Source organism: Dipodomys spectabilis, unplaced genomic scaffold (genome assembly GCF_019054845.1).
Source record: "Dipodomys spectabilis isolate Male_0828 unplaced genomic scaffold, ASM1905484v1 ptg000069l, whole genome shotgun sequence".
NCBI classification, from domain to species: Eukaryota; Metazoa; Chordata; class Mammalia; order Rodentia; family Heteromyidae; genus Dipodomys; species Dipodomys spectabilis.
This window is the reverse complement of record NW_024870746.1, coordinates 5,745,408-5,763,023: the sequence shown is the minus strand read 5'-3', so window position 1 is coordinate 5,763,023 and position 17,616 is coordinate 5,745,408. Positions and strand designations below refer to the sequence as shown.

The 17,616-nt window shown below is 43.4% G+C and overlaps 1 pseudogene; it reads right to left on the bottom strand.

Moving 5' to 3' along the window:
• Nucleotides 1–4,082: 4,082 nt before the first annotated feature.
• Nucleotides 4,083–4,921, bottom strand: LOC122109287 (annotated as a pseudogene).
• Between the last annotated feature and the right edge of the window lie 12,695 nt (nt 4,922–17,616).

The following is a 17,616-nucleotide window of genomic DNA, read 5'->3' as shown; positions in this document are numbered from 1 at the left end:
GCTGAAGAGCTGAGGGACAGCGCCCAGGCCCAGAGTTCAGGCCCCATGACTGGCAAAAAAAAAAAGCAGATTAAGAGTGGAGTGCTGATGGTTTATACCTGTCATACTGTTACTGAAGAGGCTGGGATCTGAAGATCACAGTTCAAAGCTATCCTTGGCCAGAAAGTTCTGAGACTCTTAATTAAAAAAGTAAAATAAAATAAGAGATAGAGCACTAGCCTTAAGCAAAAAAGCTCAGGGACAATGCTCAGGCCCTGAGTTTAAGCCCCAGGACCAGAACAACAAAAAAAGCAGATTGGGGCTGGAGGTATTTCTCATTGGTAGAGCATGTGCTTAATATACACAAGTCCCTAGGTTCAATAATCAGTTACCTCCAAAAAAATAGACTCTTGTCCTAGAGACTTACTTGGTGGATAACTTGTGTCATAAGGTGTGTATGTGTGTGTGTGTGTGTGAGAGAGAGAGAGAGACAGAGAGAGAGAGACAGAGAGAGAGACAGAGAGAGACAGACAGACAGACAGACAGACAGAGACAGACAGAGACAGACAGAGAGAGACACAGAGAGAGAGATGGTATTTAGGACCTGGGTACTCTCTTAGCTTTTTTCACTCAAGACTGGTGTCTTGAGGCACAGCTGCAATTCTGGCTTTTGGTCATTAATCGGAGATAAGAGTCTCATAAGACTTTTCTGCCTGGGCTGGCTTTGAACCGAGATCCACAGATTTTAGCCTCTTAAGTATCTAGGATTACAGGGTTGAGTCATCAGCTCTCAATTTTGAGACTTAATGTTTTAAGATCAGAACAATAGAAGGATAATTATTTTTCTTTTCTTTTTTGGGGGGGGGAGTCCGGTGTGGGGCCTGAACTCTGGGCCTGGGCGCTGCCCCTCAGCTCTTCAGCTCAAGGCTAGCGCTCTACCACTTGAGCCACAGCGCCACTTTCAGCTTTTTCTGTTTATGTGGTGCTGAGGAATCACCCAGGGCTTCATGCATGCTAGGCATGCAAGTAGACTCCTTTAATTGGAGATATTTCTTCCAAAAAGCAGTATTAAGACTGGTCAAGGGCTGACAAGGTAGCTCGGTGGTAGAGCGCTTGCCTTGCATGCATGAGGCTCTGGACTCCATTCCTCAGCACTGGAGGAAGCTGGAAGTGGCGCTGTGGCTCAAGTGGTAGAGTGCTAGCCTTGAGCTGAAGAGCTGAGGGACAGTGACCAGGCCCAGAGTTCAGGCCCTATGACCGGGGAGGAGGGTGGGGGAGAGAGACTGATCAGTTCCATTCTCTTTTCCATCCAGTAAACAAATACTTATTTACTGAGTGTCTACTCTATGCCAGACATGGAAGATACAATCCATTGATAACCAAGATTCTGTTCTTAAGGAGTTTAGCAGAGGACAGGTGTTAATCAAATAATCATGTATAATTATGAACTTCAAAAGGCACACAATCAATGCAACACTGAGGTAATGTAGTAGAATGATATGACCAGTGCTACTGCTCTTTGTGGATTTCTTTGCCTTCCTTAAAGTCTGCAATGATTTGCTGTTTATTTCTTTATTTGTTGTTGTTTTGTGCTGGTCCTGAAACTGGGCTTGGGTGCTGACCATGAACTTTTTTTTTTAATTAAAAAAATTTTTATTGTTGTTGTAGAGTTGATATACAGAGGGATTACAATTACATGAATCAGGTAATGAGTACAATTCTTCTTGAATTGTATACACACACACATACATATTAGTTTCCATTGTTGCTATTTTTTTTTTTTTTTTGCCTTTTCTCTTGTTATTTTGTTTGTATTTGGGAGGGACGGGGCACACAAAAAAAGGTAGAATAAAGGCTGATCAAATACAACAGTGGTACTCACTAAACACTATGTGGAAAATGACCTCTGTTGTCTCTCTCTGTGTTTTAGTAATAGACATAACCTCAAATGCTACAAAATACCTTCTTTTTTTTGTTTGTTTTATTTGTTTTTTGGGTCTGGTCGTGGAGCCTGAACTCTGGGCCTGGGCGCTGTCCTTCAGCTCTTCAGCTCAAGGCTAGCGCTCTACCACTTGAGCCACAGCGCCACTTCTGGCTTTTTTCTTTTTGCTTATGTGGTGCTGAGGAATCAAACCCAGGGCCTTAGGCATGCAAGGCAAGCACTCTACCACTGAGCCACCATCCCAGCCCTCTACATAATACCTTCTAATTGCGTCTAAGCCAGAGGTTTGAATTTATAATTTCTCATGCACAATAAAATCATGCACAATGCTTGAGCTCCCTTTGTTCAAGGCTAATGCCACAGCACCACTTCCAGTTGTTTTTTTTTTTTTTGAGTAGTTTATTGGAGATAAGTCTCATGGACTTTCCTGGCTGGCTTTGAACCACAATCCTCAGATCTCAGCCTCCTAAGTAGCTAGGATTATAAGCACAAGCTACCAGTGCCTGGTTGTTTATTTTTTTCATTGTTTTAGGATCTTTGTTCATTTGTTTTCTAAGCAGCATCTCATTCTGTGGCCCAGGCCTTGACTTTGTGCTTTTCCTGGCTCAGCCTGCTGAGTGCTGGGATTATAAATGTATGCCACCACACCCCACTTGGAATGAGTCACTTTTCATATTTTCTGTTCTGTGTAAATTATCCTCCCCTGTGAGAGGAAGAGAAAAAGAAGCACAACAGTCTCTACACTTTTGAAGTCACTGAAAGAATATTTTTTAATTGCAAAACTAATATAAGCACATTAGAAGAAATTGGGAAATAGAAAAGAAAATTAAGATCCCAAACCTTAACAACTATTCCATCATCAAATTTTATTTGCTGTGTATTTTCACCCTGATACACTACACATGGTCACTGTAGAAAAGATGTAAAATAAACAATGAAGTCATATAAACAGGGAAAATTACACTTAGAGGCAAGCATTGCTATTTTTGGCACATCTACCAAATATTCTTTTATTTTTTATTTTAAAATATGTTTATTTTATGATATATTTTACATCAAGCACTTGAATCAAAATTCAATCTCTGGATTTAATATAGATCCTTTATAATTACATCTAATCATTATTTGAAAATACACACTGAACTAAGTCAGCTAGTGAATAAAATAACTGTAAGCTAGAAACCTTAGGGACAGGGTCATGCATGATCAGTTAAGTCATGTTTCCACCATGTTTTAGTCTCAATTCACATTTGTTTCCATCACACAGACATCCATTTTGAGTTAGCTTGGACAGCAGAGCCTAACAACATAAAGCTTTCTTGTCTTAAAGGAAATTCAGTTTAATACAAAGAACTTCAAGAAGAAAACTCAGGACTCTTGATCAGAAGCCTTCCATACTTGTGTTACTCTGGAGCAACAAAAGTCTGGAAGGCTAAGGAGGAAGTGTTTCCTTTGCCCACTGAAGACATGATCAATAAGGACATTGCCAATAAAGGACTTCTGTTGGCTACTAACTACTGCCTGGACAAAGTTTTAGCCAGTGTTACAAAAAAGAAAACATTAAGAATGATATCTCGGGCTGGGAAGGTGGCTCAGTGGTAAAGCGCTTGCCTTGCATGCATGAGGCCCTGGGTTCGATTCCCCAGCACCACATAAGCAAAAAGAAAAAAAGCTGGAAGTGGCACTGTGGCTCAAGTGGTAGAGCGCTAGCCTTGAGCTGAAGAGCTGAGGGACAGCATGCAGGCCCAGAGTTCAGGCCCCACGACCGGACCCCCCCCCTAAAAAAAAAAAAAGAATGATATCTCTCCAGGAAATGGAAACAAGAGGGGTTTATTTGTTAAAGAGAAATAAAGAATAATATCTATAAATACAAGCATGAGAGGCTGGGAAGGTGGCTCAGTGGTAGAGCGCTTGCCTTGCATGCCTGAGGCCCTGGGTTTGATTCCTCAGCACCACATAAGCAAAAAGAAAAAAGCTGGAAGAGGTGCAGTGGCTCAAGTGGTAGAGTGCTAGCCTTGAGCTGAAGAGCTGAGGGATAGCGCCCAGGCCCAGAGTTCAGGCCCCACGACCGGACACACACACAAAAAATAAAATAAATAAATATACATACATACATATATACATATAAGCATGATTGGGTTTTTCCTTCTATAAATAATCTTTGCAATGCTAAAAGGGTGCAGCTGAGGTTGTTTTCTGTAGTGAAGATTCAGGTGCACACAGATCATCTACTGATGGACCTTCTCGAAGTATTCTTTGGAAGCTGTAGGACTTGGCTTGATAGTAGGAGAATCTGGTGTCCAGTTTGCTGGGCAGACTTCTCCATGGGTTTCCACAAACTGGAACACCTTCACCAAGCGGAGGGTCTCTTCCACGCTCCAGCCCACTGGCAGGTCATTTGCACTCAGATGCTTGATGACTCCATTGGGGTCAATTATGAAGAGACCTCTGAGTGCAAGACCAGGACCTTCCAACAGCACACCATAGTCCCGGGAAATTTGTTTGGTTAAATCCAACAAGAGTGCAATGTTCATGTGGCCCAAGTCTCCATTCTTCCTTGGTGTATTGATCCAGGCAAGATGGCTAAAGTGGGAGTCCATGGCAATGACCTCACAGTTCATGTCATGAAACTCACTGGCTTTGTCACTAAAAGCAACAATTTCTGTAGGACACACAAAGGTGAAATCCAAAGGGTAGAAGAAAAGCACCAAGTATTTCCCCTTAAAGTCATCAAGGCTAAACTCTTTGAACTCTCCATTGACAACAGCTGTGCCTTTAAAATAAGGTGCATGCTGGGTGACAGCAGGAGGCTAAGATGAGGAACTAGTGCTAAAGGCAAATTTTGCTTGAGTAGAGCCAGACCACAGTTTGTCAAGCACGTTCTTCTAGAAGCAACATGCCTAAGGGCTGCAGAGGTAGAAATACCCTGAGAGATGGTGCTTGCATGCAGGGCAACCGAGGCCCGGAGCAACCTCCCGGCAGTAGCCGCCATCTTCAAGTGCCCCAAATGTTCTTATGATTGTAATAATGGAATTTATGTAACTTCTTTCTGCAGTACCTCATGCACACTATACAAACATCCAAAAACTGAGCTATAACCCAAAAATTATGCTTGTAAGTTTGTAAATAATTTATATTCTAGGTGACAAGGCTTTCGGCTTTTTGTTTGCTGGAACTTTTCAGGTTTGAACTCAGCTTGGTTGCTGTCCTTGAAATTTTTTGCTCAAGGCTAGTGCTCTACCACTTGAGCCACAGCACCACTTCTGGCTTTTTCTGCTTATGTGGTGCTGAGGAATCGAACCCAGGGCCTCATGCATGCAAGGCAAGCACTCTACCACTGAGCCACCTTCCCAGCCCACTTCTGCCGTTTGATAGTTTATTGAAGATAAAAGTCTCCTAGACTCTTCTGCCTGGACTGGCTTTGAACTACCATCCTCAGATTTCAGCCTCCTAAGTAGTTAGGATTATAGGCATGAGCCACTGGTGCCTAGTTTAGGTGACAGTTTTTTTGTGTGTGTGTTTTTGTTTTTTACTAATATGATCTCGAGTCACTGATAATCCAAGCTACTTAGGAGACTGAGATCTGAGGATCAGTAATCAAATCCAGCAGACTCTTATCTCCAATTAACCACTAAAAAGTGTTAAGTGAAGCTGTGGCTCAAGTGGTAGAGTACTAGCCTTAAACAAAAAGAAGAAAACAAACAAACAAACAAAAAAAAAAACAAATAGAAAAGAAAAAGAAAGAAAGAAAAGCTCAGGAACAGTGCCAGGCCCTGAGTTCAAACCCCAGGACCAGCACAAAAAAAAGAAATAATAATATGATTATATGATCACATAACAATGATGGTCATAGTAACCTGTTAGGATGCTTTTGTTGATAATTAATAGGAAATCCTGCTTAAATTGGCTTAAACACTAAGAAAATGTTTCGGGATACTTCGCTAAAGGTCTAAAAGCAGGGTAAAGAGAGGTGCCAGTGGCTCATGCCTGTAATTCTAGCTACTTAGAGGCTGGGGTCTGAGGATCATGTTTTGAGGCTGGGGTCTGAGGATCATGTTTTGAAGCTGGCACTGTGGCTCAAGTGGTAGAGTGCTGACTTTAAGCACAAAGAGGCTCAGGGACAGCATCCAAGCCATGAGTTCAAGCACTACAACCGGGGACGGGGGGGGGGGGGGGGGGGGGGGGAAGGAGGAGTAAAAGCAGGGCAGGTTTTAGAGTTGACCTTTTTTCTTTTTTCTTCAATATTGGGGTTGTCACTCTTGAATTATTTAAATAGAACGCCAGACCTCATGCATGCTAGTATGTGTAGGTTCTACCATAGAGCTGCACCCCTAGCCCTGGTCTTGACTTATGCAAAAGGTTACTGTTTCTTCTAAGGACCAAGGTTCTTTCTATAAGCTTACATTCAATATTAGCTTCATCTTGAAGCTGTTGTCAGATCAACCACTCCCAGGGCTCCTTGCTTCCTCATTTGCTTCCAGGGTTAAAAGGAGATTACTTCATGACTTCTCCCAGAAAAATAAGGTAGCTTTATTCCCAGAATAAGTTCTCAGGTTATGGCAATTCTCTTCTATGGACTTTCTATACCAAAATATATCCTATGTTCATTTCTTTTTTTTTTGGGGGGGGGGTCCGGTCGTGGGGCCTGAACTCGGCCTGGACACTGTCCCCCAGCTCTTCAGCTCAAGGCTAGCGCTCTATCACTTGAGCCACAGTGCCACTTCTGGCTTTTTGCTTATGTGGTGCTGAGGAATCGAACCCAGGGCTTCATGCATGCAAGGTAACCACTGAGCCACCTTCCCCGCCCCTCCTATGTTCATTTCTGAGTCACTCATGGACAAGGAGGATGGAGTTATCTTTAGGCTGCCACCAAGACTCAACTTCAAATAAACATTTAATTGCTATTTACTGAGCAATTGAAATAGTCATTTGTCCCTTACTACTCTCACTCTCCCATCGTTAGAGCCAAATCTCTCACATTAGATTTTTGAACTTTTTTTTCATCCTGGGCCTTGAACTCTGGATCTGGGACTGTCCATGGGTCTTTTTTTTTTTGGTCTGTTGCGGGGCTTGAACTTTGGGCTTGGGCACTGTCCCTGTGCAATTCAGCGCAAGGCACGTGCTCTACTGCTTGAGCCACAACACCACTTGCAGGGTTTCTGGTGGTTTATTGGAGTTAAGAGTCTCAGGGAAGCCGGGCGCGGGTGGCTCACACCTGTAATCCTAGCTACTCAGGAGGCTGAGATCTGAGGATCACGGTTCAAAGCCAGCCCGGGCAGGAAAGTCCGTGAAACTCTTATCTCCAATAAACCACCAGAAAACCAGAAAAGCCAGAAGTGGTGCTGTAGCTCAAGTGGTAGAGCTGAAGAGCTGAGGGACAGCACTCAGGCCCAGAGTTCAAGCACCACGACCAAAAAAAAAAAGAGTCTCAGGGACTTTCCTGCCTGGGCTGGCTTTGAACCGTGATCCTCAGATCCCAGCCTCCTTAGTTAGCTAGGATTATTGGCGTGAGCCACCTCCACTCAGGTAATGGGCTCCTTTTTTGCTCAAGACAAGTACTCTACCACTGGAGCTACTGCACCACTTCTGGCTTTTATTTGAGATAAGCATCTCATGGACTTTCCTGCCCAATCTGGCTTCAAACTTCAATCCTCAGATTTCAGCCTCCTGAGTAGCAAGGATTACAAACATGACCTACCAGCACCCCGCTGATTGGAACACAGATCAGAACTGAGACCCCCATGACTGTGAGCTTGTTTCTATTCAATGTCAAATTCTCAATGTCAGCCCAATGCCTAGCATGCACCAGGAACTCAGTAAAGGGAGGCAGTGAACAAAGTATCATCTGACTTAAAGCAACTTGAAAAGCCTTTATCTCTTCTTCCTACTTATTCTGAGTCAGGCTTTAACACAAAAACCAAACCAAAGAATATGAAAGTAAAAGTGGTCAGAATAGCTAGTTTTGGTGGTTCATACTTGTAATCCTAACTATGCAGGAGGCTGAGATCTAAGGATTGCAGTTTGAAGCCAGCCAGGGCAAACAAACTTGTGAGACTCTTATCTCCAATTAACTAGCAAAAAGCAGAAAGTAAAGCTGTGACTCAATTGGTAGAGCCCTGAGTGAAAAAGCCAAGGAAGAATACTAGGCCTTGATCAAGAGTAGATAGGAAGTCTAGGAGAGACTGGGAGTTGCTTTCTAGCTAGATGGATAATGTATACCTTCCAGTGAGCAGATTTAACTAGGTTACATATATGTGAGGATGTGTTTGGACTCCCAGTCATACAAAACATGCTTCCTTGCTTCTGCCTCCTTACCTACAGACTCCTCTGGTGAAAGATGTTTAAGGAGTTAAACAGTATTTTAGAGCTCAGAGAAAACTATAATAGGAAGTGGCGCTGTGGAGCGCTAGCCTTGAGCTGAAGAGCTGAGGGACAGCGCCCAGGCCCAGAGTTCAAGATCCACGACTGACAAAGCCGGGTACCCATGGCTCACGCCTGTAATCCTAGCTACGCAGGAGGCTGAGATCTGAGGATCGCAGTTCAAAGCCAGCCCGGGCAGGAAGTTCGTGAGACTCCTATCTCCAATAAACCGCTAGAAAACCGGAAGTGGTGCTGTGGTTCAAGAGGTAGAGTGCTTTCCTTGAGCTGAAGAGCACAAGGACAGCGCCCAAGCCCAGAGTTCAAGCCCCACAACGGACCAAAAAAAAAAACTATAATAAATTCTAGTAACTCTGAGAAGGGCAGGAAATGAGACATGGCCCACCCCAGTAGTTTTTATTCAGAAAACGGTGTGATGTGGGACTCCATGATATGATGGTTTGTGCTGAGGAATGTATGCACTGAACCCCAAACTGCTCAAGACTTTTTTTGCCAGTCCTAGGGCTTGAGCTCAGGGCCTAGGCACTGTCTTTAAGCCTCTTTTGAGCAAGGCTAGCACTCTTATCACTTGAGCCTCAGCACCACTTCCAGCTTTTTCTGTGTATGTGGTACTGAGGAATCGAACCCAGAGTTTCATGCATGCTAGGCAAGCACTCTACCACTAAGCCACATTACCAGACCCACTTTTTTTTTTAAAAGCAATTACTACACAAAGCTAAAACATTTCAGTAATTTTGGCCCAAGGCCAAACAATGTTTAAAATTTGATTGAAAGCTGGGAATGTGGCTTCTGCCATGCATGAAGCCCTGGATTCGAGTCCTCAGTACCACATAAACAGAAAAGGCCGGAAGTGATGCTGTGGCTCAAGTGGTAGAGTGCTAGCCTTGAGCAAAAGAAGCTCAGGGAGAGTAGCCAGGGCTTGAGCTCAAGCTCCAGGACTGGCAAAATAGAATTCAATAAAATTTGATTCAAAATTTCAGAACAATCCAAACTTAATAGTTCTTTTTTTTTTTTTTCCGGTTGTGGGGCTTGAACTCTGAGCCTGGGCACTGTCCCTAAGCTCTTCAGCTCAAGGCTAGCGCTCTACCACTTGAGCCCTAGTGCCACTTCTGGTTTTCTGGTGGTTTATTGGAGATAAGAGTCTCAGGGACTTTCCTGCCCATGCTGGCTTTGAACCATGATCCTCAGATCTCAGCCTCCTTAGTAGCAAGGATTACAGGCATGAGCCACCAGCACTCAGCAACTTAATAGTTCTTGATTATTTATTTGGAGCTGGTAGTGGGGCTTGAGTTCACAGCATTGAACTATTGTTCCGCAAGGAAGCCATGCCTTCAGTCTGGCATTTTGCTGGTAAAATGGTAAACGTGGAATCTCTTGGACCTTTCTGCATGGGTTGGCTTTGAACCAAGATCATTCACGTCTCAGCATCCTAAGTAGCTAGGATTATAGTTGTGAGCCACAGACATCTAGCTTTAATGTGCCATTTGCAAAGCCCACATTGTAGATATCCTATAGGTGATTTTCTTTTGTCCTGTTGGTTCAGATCAGACTTTCCCCCCTTTTTTTGTGCCAGTATTGGGGTTTGAACTCAGGGCGTGGGCACTGTTTCTGAGCTTTTTACACAAAACTGGAATTCTACCACTTGAACCACAGCTCAACTTCCTGCTTTTTGGTAGTTAATTGGAGGTAAGAGTCTTACAGACTTTCCTGCCTGGGCTGGCTTTGAACTTTGATCCTCAGATCTGTCTTCTGGGTAGCTAGGGTTATAGGCATGAGTGACTAGCATCTAGCTTCTCACTTTTCTTCTCAGTCAAACTACAATTTTCAGAAACCTTGTTTAATTAAATCAACCAATTCAGTCCTAGACCCTTCAATGAAGTCTTTTGATTAGTCAATGTTAGCAAAATGAGCTCCTTTCCCATAGCTTAGTACACTCCCTCCCCTCTCCACAGCTTAGCATGCTCCTTTCCTAGGCAACCCTAGGCCCATGTAGTAAAGGCAGTAAATAATCAGCCTCCAACCCCCTTTACCTTGGGATGGCACTTCTCTGGAGCAGCTACCACCATATAAGGCAACAAGGCCCCTAAGAATGACCTTCAGATCTAGGCAGCTGCAGGACCCCTTATCTACTATTTGGGCAGCAGCCATAAATCCTAGTCTGCCATGATGAAGCCCCTGGCCCACACGTCCACACCAGGATCTTTGCCTCCTAGCCCCTTCTAGCCCCTCCTAACCTCCTAGGTTATATAGGTCACCCCAGACAATAGCCAGCACTTCTTCTCACTTCTCCCTTGTGAGAAGGGGTCTTGCTGGCCTCTTTTCTGGCAATAAACCTTTCTTTGTTCTCTGTACCTGGATGTCTGCATGGTTTTCTGGCAAAGTCCAAATAATCTAACAGTCAATGTAATGGCTAACTCACTTACACTGACCACGTTTTCCTAAAAACTGAAATCCATCATGATTTCTCCAGGCCTTCCTTGGTCTCATGTTTCCCTCTTGACACTAACACGTAGCAATTCAATTGCCATCAACTGTTCCAAAGACAATGTTCTTTCTACAGACAAAAGCAACTCTAGCTTTCTTCATGGAGGTAAGTACAATCCAGCCAACCAGGAACAGAATTCCAGTGAAACAGTTCACCCATAAACTGAGGAATAAGCACAGATCATTTTTCAATTTCTACCAGGAGGCAAAAAAAAAAACTCTTTATTGAAATTTCTGAGTAAAATAAGGTTGTTAATTTCTTGTTGTTTCTGATTCATGCTATGCTTAATTATTTCACAGCAATTCTTAGGAGAAAGACAACCATTAATTGATGCAGTGAGAAAATTTAGAGATATTTTGAGAACGGAGAATAATCAGAGAACAAGGATTCCTTTCTAATATTTCCCTTTATGGTTATGCTATCTGCAAAGCTGATGAAATGTGGGAAGAATAATTGGAAAATAAATTTTAATTTAAAGCTGAGCATATCCAGGATTAATGTAAACCCAATTATTTTTAATTTTTGGTCAGTGCTGGGGTTTTAAACTCAAAGCCTCACACCAGCTAGGCAGACACTCTACTACTTGAGCCCTACCTTCAGCCCTTCTTGCTTTTTTTTTTTTTTTTTACCGGTCGTGGGGCCTGAACTCTGAGCCTGGGCGCACTGTCCCTGAGCTCTTCAGCTAGCACCCTACCATTTGAGCCACAGTGCCACTTCCAGCTTTTTTCTGCTTATATGGTGCTGAGGAATCAAACCTGGGCCTCCTGAATGCAAGGCAAGGACTTGACCACTGAGCCACCTTCCCAGCCCCTTCCCTTTAACCTTTATATATGTATTTAGTGCTAGTCTTGGGACTTGGGCTTAGGGCCTAGGCCTTGTCCCTGAGTTTTATGTTCCAGGCTAGTGTTCTACCACTTGAGCCATAGCTCTACTTGCAGCTTTTTTTTTTTTTTCTGGCAGTCATGGGGCTTGAACTCTGGGTCTGGGCACTGTTCCTGAGCTCTTCAGCTCAAGGCTAGCGATGTACCACTTGAGCCACAGAGCCACTTCTGGCTTTTAGCTGCTTATGTGGTGCTGAGGAATCAAACCCAGGGTCTCATGTATTCGAGGCAAGCACTCTACCACTGAGTCACCTTCCCAGCCCCTACTTGCAGCTTTTTGATGATTAGTTGGAAGAAAAGACTCTTATGGACTTTTCCTTTTCCTGGCTGGCTTTGAACTTTGCTTCTTAGATCTCAGCTTCCTGAGTATCTAGGATTAGAGACATGAGCCACCAGTGCCTGGCTTGCCTTACACTCCCCCCGCACCTTCTTCTTCTTTTTTTTTTTGCCAGTCCTGGGTCTTGAACTCAGGGCCTGGGCACTCTCCCTGAGCTTCTTTTGCTCAAGGCTAACACTCTACCACGTGAGCCACAGCACCACTTCTGGCTTTTTCTGTTGATGAGGAATTGAACCCAGGGCTTCATACATGCTAGGCAAGCACTCTACTACTAAGCCACATTCCAAACCTCTCATTTTTTTGGGCGGGGGAGAAAGGGGGTCTGTTATGGGGCTTGAACTCTGGGTCTGGGCACTGTCCCTCAGCTCTTCAGCTCAAGGAGAGCACTCTACCACTTGAGCCACAGTACCACTTCTGGTTTTCTGGTGGTTAATTGGAGATAAGAATCTCATGGACTAAGCTGGGCACTGGTGGCTCATGACTGTAATCCTAACTACTCAGGAGGCTGAGATCTGAGGATTGGGTTCAAAGCTAGCAGGGGCAGGAAAGTCCATGAGACTCTTATCTCCAATAAACCACTCAGAAAACCAGAAGTGGCACTGTGGCTCAAGTGGTAGAACACTAGCCTTGAGCGGAAGAGCGAGGGACAGTGTTCAGGTCCAGTGTTTAAGCCCCATGACCGACAATAATAATAATAATAATAATAATAATAATCTCATGGACTTTCTTGCCCAGGCTGGTTTTGAACCTTGATCCTCAAATCTCAGCCTCCTGAGTAGCTAGGATTATAAGTGTGAGCCACTGGCGCCCAGCCCCCTCATTTTTTTTTTAAAGCAATGTTTTCCAGACTATACACTATACAGACTATACCATACAGACTATATCTTTTTGTTGGATGGCTAGGTGAGTGGGAGTGCTGCCTCATACATGGTAAAATATACAGTATCACTGAACTACAACTCTTTTTTTTTGTTTTCCTAGAATGATCATTTTGTAATGATTCTAAACATTTATACTTCTCCTTCCCCCACTGTTTGTGTGTGCGTGTGCATCTCTCTCTCTCTCTCTCTCTCTCTCTGTATCTGTGTGTGCCAGCTCTGGAGCTTGAATTCAGAGCCTGGGTGCTACCTCGGTGCTTGTTTGCTCAAGACTAGTTCTCTACCACTTGAACCACAGATCCACTTCTGACTTTTTGGTAGTTAATTGGAAATAAGAGTCTCATGGACTTTCCTATCCCAGCTAGCTTTAAACTGAAATCCTCAGATCTCAGCCTCCTGAGTAGCTAGGACTGTAGGCATGAGCTACCAGTGCTCAGCTTTACCCCCTTTTTAATACAATTATTATTTTATTTTGGAGACAATGTATTTTTGAGTAATATGAGGCAAGTTTTATTATAATGCTTCTATACATCCACACTGAACAAATTCACCCTGCTCTACTCTATTCCCATTGCTCTTCTCTCTCATATGAACCCAGTAATAGGTAGTAAGTGGGTATAGGAGTGGCAGGAAGCCTGCTCAGGAGCTGGGGTTCCCACACTCAGAATCAAGGTTGTTCTCCTGGTGGCCCATTTCCAGGTGAAAACATTAAGGGTATATAGTCAGCCCTATTTAAAGATCCTGAAAGACTAGAAAGCTTAGACAGAAAACTGGCTATAATGCCCAGTTCCATTAGTGCATCCTAATGAAGCACTTCCACAGAGGAACCCTCTCTTTTCTACAGGCCACAGGGACAGACCAGGTGGTAAGACTAAGCCTGCTTGCTGGAAACCTTGTTATCCTCACCTACTACACTACCTGGCTGACTCTTTTGCCATTTGTCACAAGTATATCTTGCCATGAGCCTTCAGCATCACCATTTCACTGACTGTGGGCCGTCCACTGCTCCTGCTTTAGCTCACCTACATGAGCTAAAGAGCCTGGAATTCACATCTAATGAAACAAAGCCCCTCTTTTCCTACTCATTCTCTAGAAACCAGAAGGGGCAGAGAACCTAAAAGCCTCCCTCATACCTTCTTCAGGCTCAGGGACTGAACCATGCTGGTCTTGCCTACCTTACTAGCATTCCTCTGTCACTATTTTTCTCTAGGTTTGTGCCCTTTTGCCTCAGCTTCCTTTCACATTCTTAGAAGACATGATTCTTAGAAGGCATGAGACCTCTTCTACTCTCCTCATAAAACCTGCCTTGAACAAAGGCAGCTCTTCTGCCAATCCAGACCCAACACAGGACAAAGCCCCCTCTCCCCTCAGACCCACTGCTCCTTGTAAAGGCCCAGACCCCAAAACCCAAGGCTGGTTTGTTTGGGAGAACTTAACAATGAATGGCCAGGCACTGGTGACTCATGACTATAATCCCAGCTACTAATGCCTATAATCCTAGCTACTGCAATCTGAGATGGAGGTTCAAAGCCAGACAAGGCAGGAAAGTCTATGAAACTTTTTTTTTTTTTTTTTTTTTTTTTTTTTTTTTTGTCGGTCGTGGGGGCTTGAACTCTGGGCCTGGGCGCTGTCCCTCAGCTCTTCAGCTCAAGGCGAGCACTCTACCACTTGAGCTACAGCGCCACTTCCGGTTTTCTGGTGGTTTATTGGAGATAGGAGTCTCACAGTCTCTCCTGCCCGGGCTGGCTTTGAACCGTGATCCTCAGATCTCAGCCTCCTGAGTAGCTAGGATTACAGGCGTGAGCCACCAGCGCCCGGCTGAAACTTTTTTTTTTTTTTTTTTGTCAGTCATGGGGCTTGAACTCTGGGCCTGGGCAGTATCAGCTCTTCAGCTCAAGGCGAGCAATCTGCCACTTGAGCCACAGCTCCACTTTGGGTTTTCTAAGTAGTTTATTGGAGATAAGAGTCTCATGGAGTTTCCTGCCTGGGCTGGCTTTGAACCTTGATCCTCAGATCTCAGCGTTCTGAGTGGCTAGGATTACAGGCTTGAGACTCTTATCTCTAATTAACCACCAGAAAACTTTAAGTGAAGCTGTGGCTCAAAGTGGTAGAGTGCTAGCTTTGAGTGAAAGAGCTCAGGGACAGCACCCAGGCCCTGAGCTCAAGCCCCATGACCAACAACAACAACAAAAATGAATATTGATCATAAAAACAGAAACATATACACAAGAGAGAGAGAGAAAGACCCAACAAATTGTTTAAAAGTTTTGTATTGTGCCATACAAAGTTTTCATATACATGTGCATAAGTGAAAAACTTCCCCCTCCTCCCTAAACATCACAGCAGGCCAAAATTTGCTAATATATCATAAAATTAAAACATATATCCCTTCTGAATTCTAAAGAGTTCCAGACACTAGGTTCCATATCTTATAATTTACTAATTTGGCTTGGACATGAACAGTTTCAGTGCCTTTCCAACTTGTCCCTGAATTTTTCTCTCTTCAAAGTTCCAGGCAGTAATTAAATTTAATGCTCTCAAATTAGATAAAGCTAATGATTTATAGCTCATAAATTATCTATACTATATGACCACTAAGAATAGAGCTATGCTTTACACTATTTTGCCCCTGAAACTCTCTAGCACCATGAATAAAATCCTCAATACTAATGACACAACTAGTTTATCCAAGGATCAAATGTATGAGTCTCAAAAATACTACTTTGTTATTGTTTTTATATATAATACAAATTCTCTTCTGTCTTTTTTTTTTAATTGTGAAAATACTGTACAGAGGGGTTATAAATTACATGGGCAAGATAATGAGTACATTTCTTATCAAGCATTGTAGCCTCCTCCTTTGTTTCCCCTTCCCAGCCCATCCTCCTCCTGCCCTCCTCCTATCTTCCTTCCCCCCCACACCAAAGTTATAAAGTTCTTTTTCGACATAAGGACTTGTACATCCCATTGTTGCAATGGGTCCACTTGTATCCCTTCTGTCTTATAGATCTTCCTTCTTGGCAATGTTCTCTAGTGCTTTGACTATCTTGAATAATTATATATCTGTCAATTTCTTGATTGATGCTAATGATAATTCTCTAGGTCACAAATAATGAGCAACAAAGGATTAAATTTAAAGGATTTACACTACTGTAAATGGGTGATATTATCATAATAAAATTGTACTGTCTTTCTCTTCTGCTTTCATGCTTCTCCAAAGAACTATGGCTCCTGTGAGATTTTTGTCTTGCTGTGACTCAAATTCTGAGTCTATTGCTTTTAAAATATGATTTGACAACAAAAATATTTCCAAAAGTTTCAAAAGGGACCACTATTGAGAATTTTAGAAGTACTTGTTGGGCACCAGAGGCTCAAAACTGTAATCCTAGTTATTTAGGAAATTGAGATTTGAGGATCATGGTTCAAAGCCAGTGTGGGCAGGAAAAGTCTATGAGACTCTTACCACCAATTAACCATACACACACACACACACACACACACACACACACACACACACACACACACACACACACACACACACACACACACACACACACACACACACACACACACACACACACAGCTGCAAGTAGATCTGTGGCTCAAGTGGTAAAACACTTAGCCTTGAGCAAAAGAGCCAGGAGGCAGCACCCAAGCCTGAAGTTCAAGCCCCATTACTGGCATGAAAAAGAAAAATAGAAAGAGAAAGAGAAAAAAGGGGGCGGGGGCTGGGAAGGTGGCTCAGTGGTGGAGTGCTTGCTTTGCATGCATGAGGCCCTGGGTTCGATTCCTCAGCACCACATAAACAGAAAAAGCCGGAAGTAGTGCTGTGGCTCAAGTGGTAGTGCGCTTGCCTTGAGCTGAAGAGCTGAGGGACAGCACCCAGGCCTAGAGTTCAGGCTCTACAACCAAAAAAAAAAAAAAAAAAAAAAAAAGATAAAAGACAAGAAAAAAGTTCTAACAGTTGCTTTGCTTTACATCTAGACCATATGCCATTAATTTGTAAAGAAGGACACAATTACTTATCTTCCTACTTCTACTTAAACAATGGAAAATAATGAGTTGAGCTGTGGGCTTTTTTTTGGGGGGGGGGGCAGGGAAAGTATTGGGGTTTGAACTCAAGGCCTCACACTTCCTAGGCAAGGTGCTCTAGGCACTTCAACTACAACTCCAGCCAAACTGTGGGTTTTCTAAGTACTATATAGTTATCTTCTGAGAGTTTAAAGAAGACCAATGAATAATCCATCCATGGGCATGACTCAGAACTTCTGCACTGACTCTTTTCTAATCACCTAAAGTTCAGATATCAAAATAATCCTCATCCTAAAACAGAAAATGCACAGCCAATTTTTTTTGTTGTTGTTGGTCGTGGGGCTTGATCTCTGGGCCTGGGCGCTGTTCCTGTGCTCTTCAGCTCAAGGCGAGTGCTCTACCCCTTGAGCCACAGCGCCATTTCTGGTTTTCTAGTGGTTTATTGGAGATAAGAGGCTCATGGACTTTCCTGCCTGGGCTGGCTTTGAACCTCGATCCTCAGATCTCAGCTTCCTGAGTAGCTAGGATTACAGGCATGAGCCACCGGCGCCTGGCACAGCCAATTATTTAAAACCTTAGTTTCTAAGAATATTTCTCAAGTATGTACTGGGAGAAAATGGTACTCTCTTAAGGGCTAAACTTTGTCAAGCTCAGACAATCTTGATATGAACTTTTAGAAAGGTCCTCAGAAGATACTGTCAGTA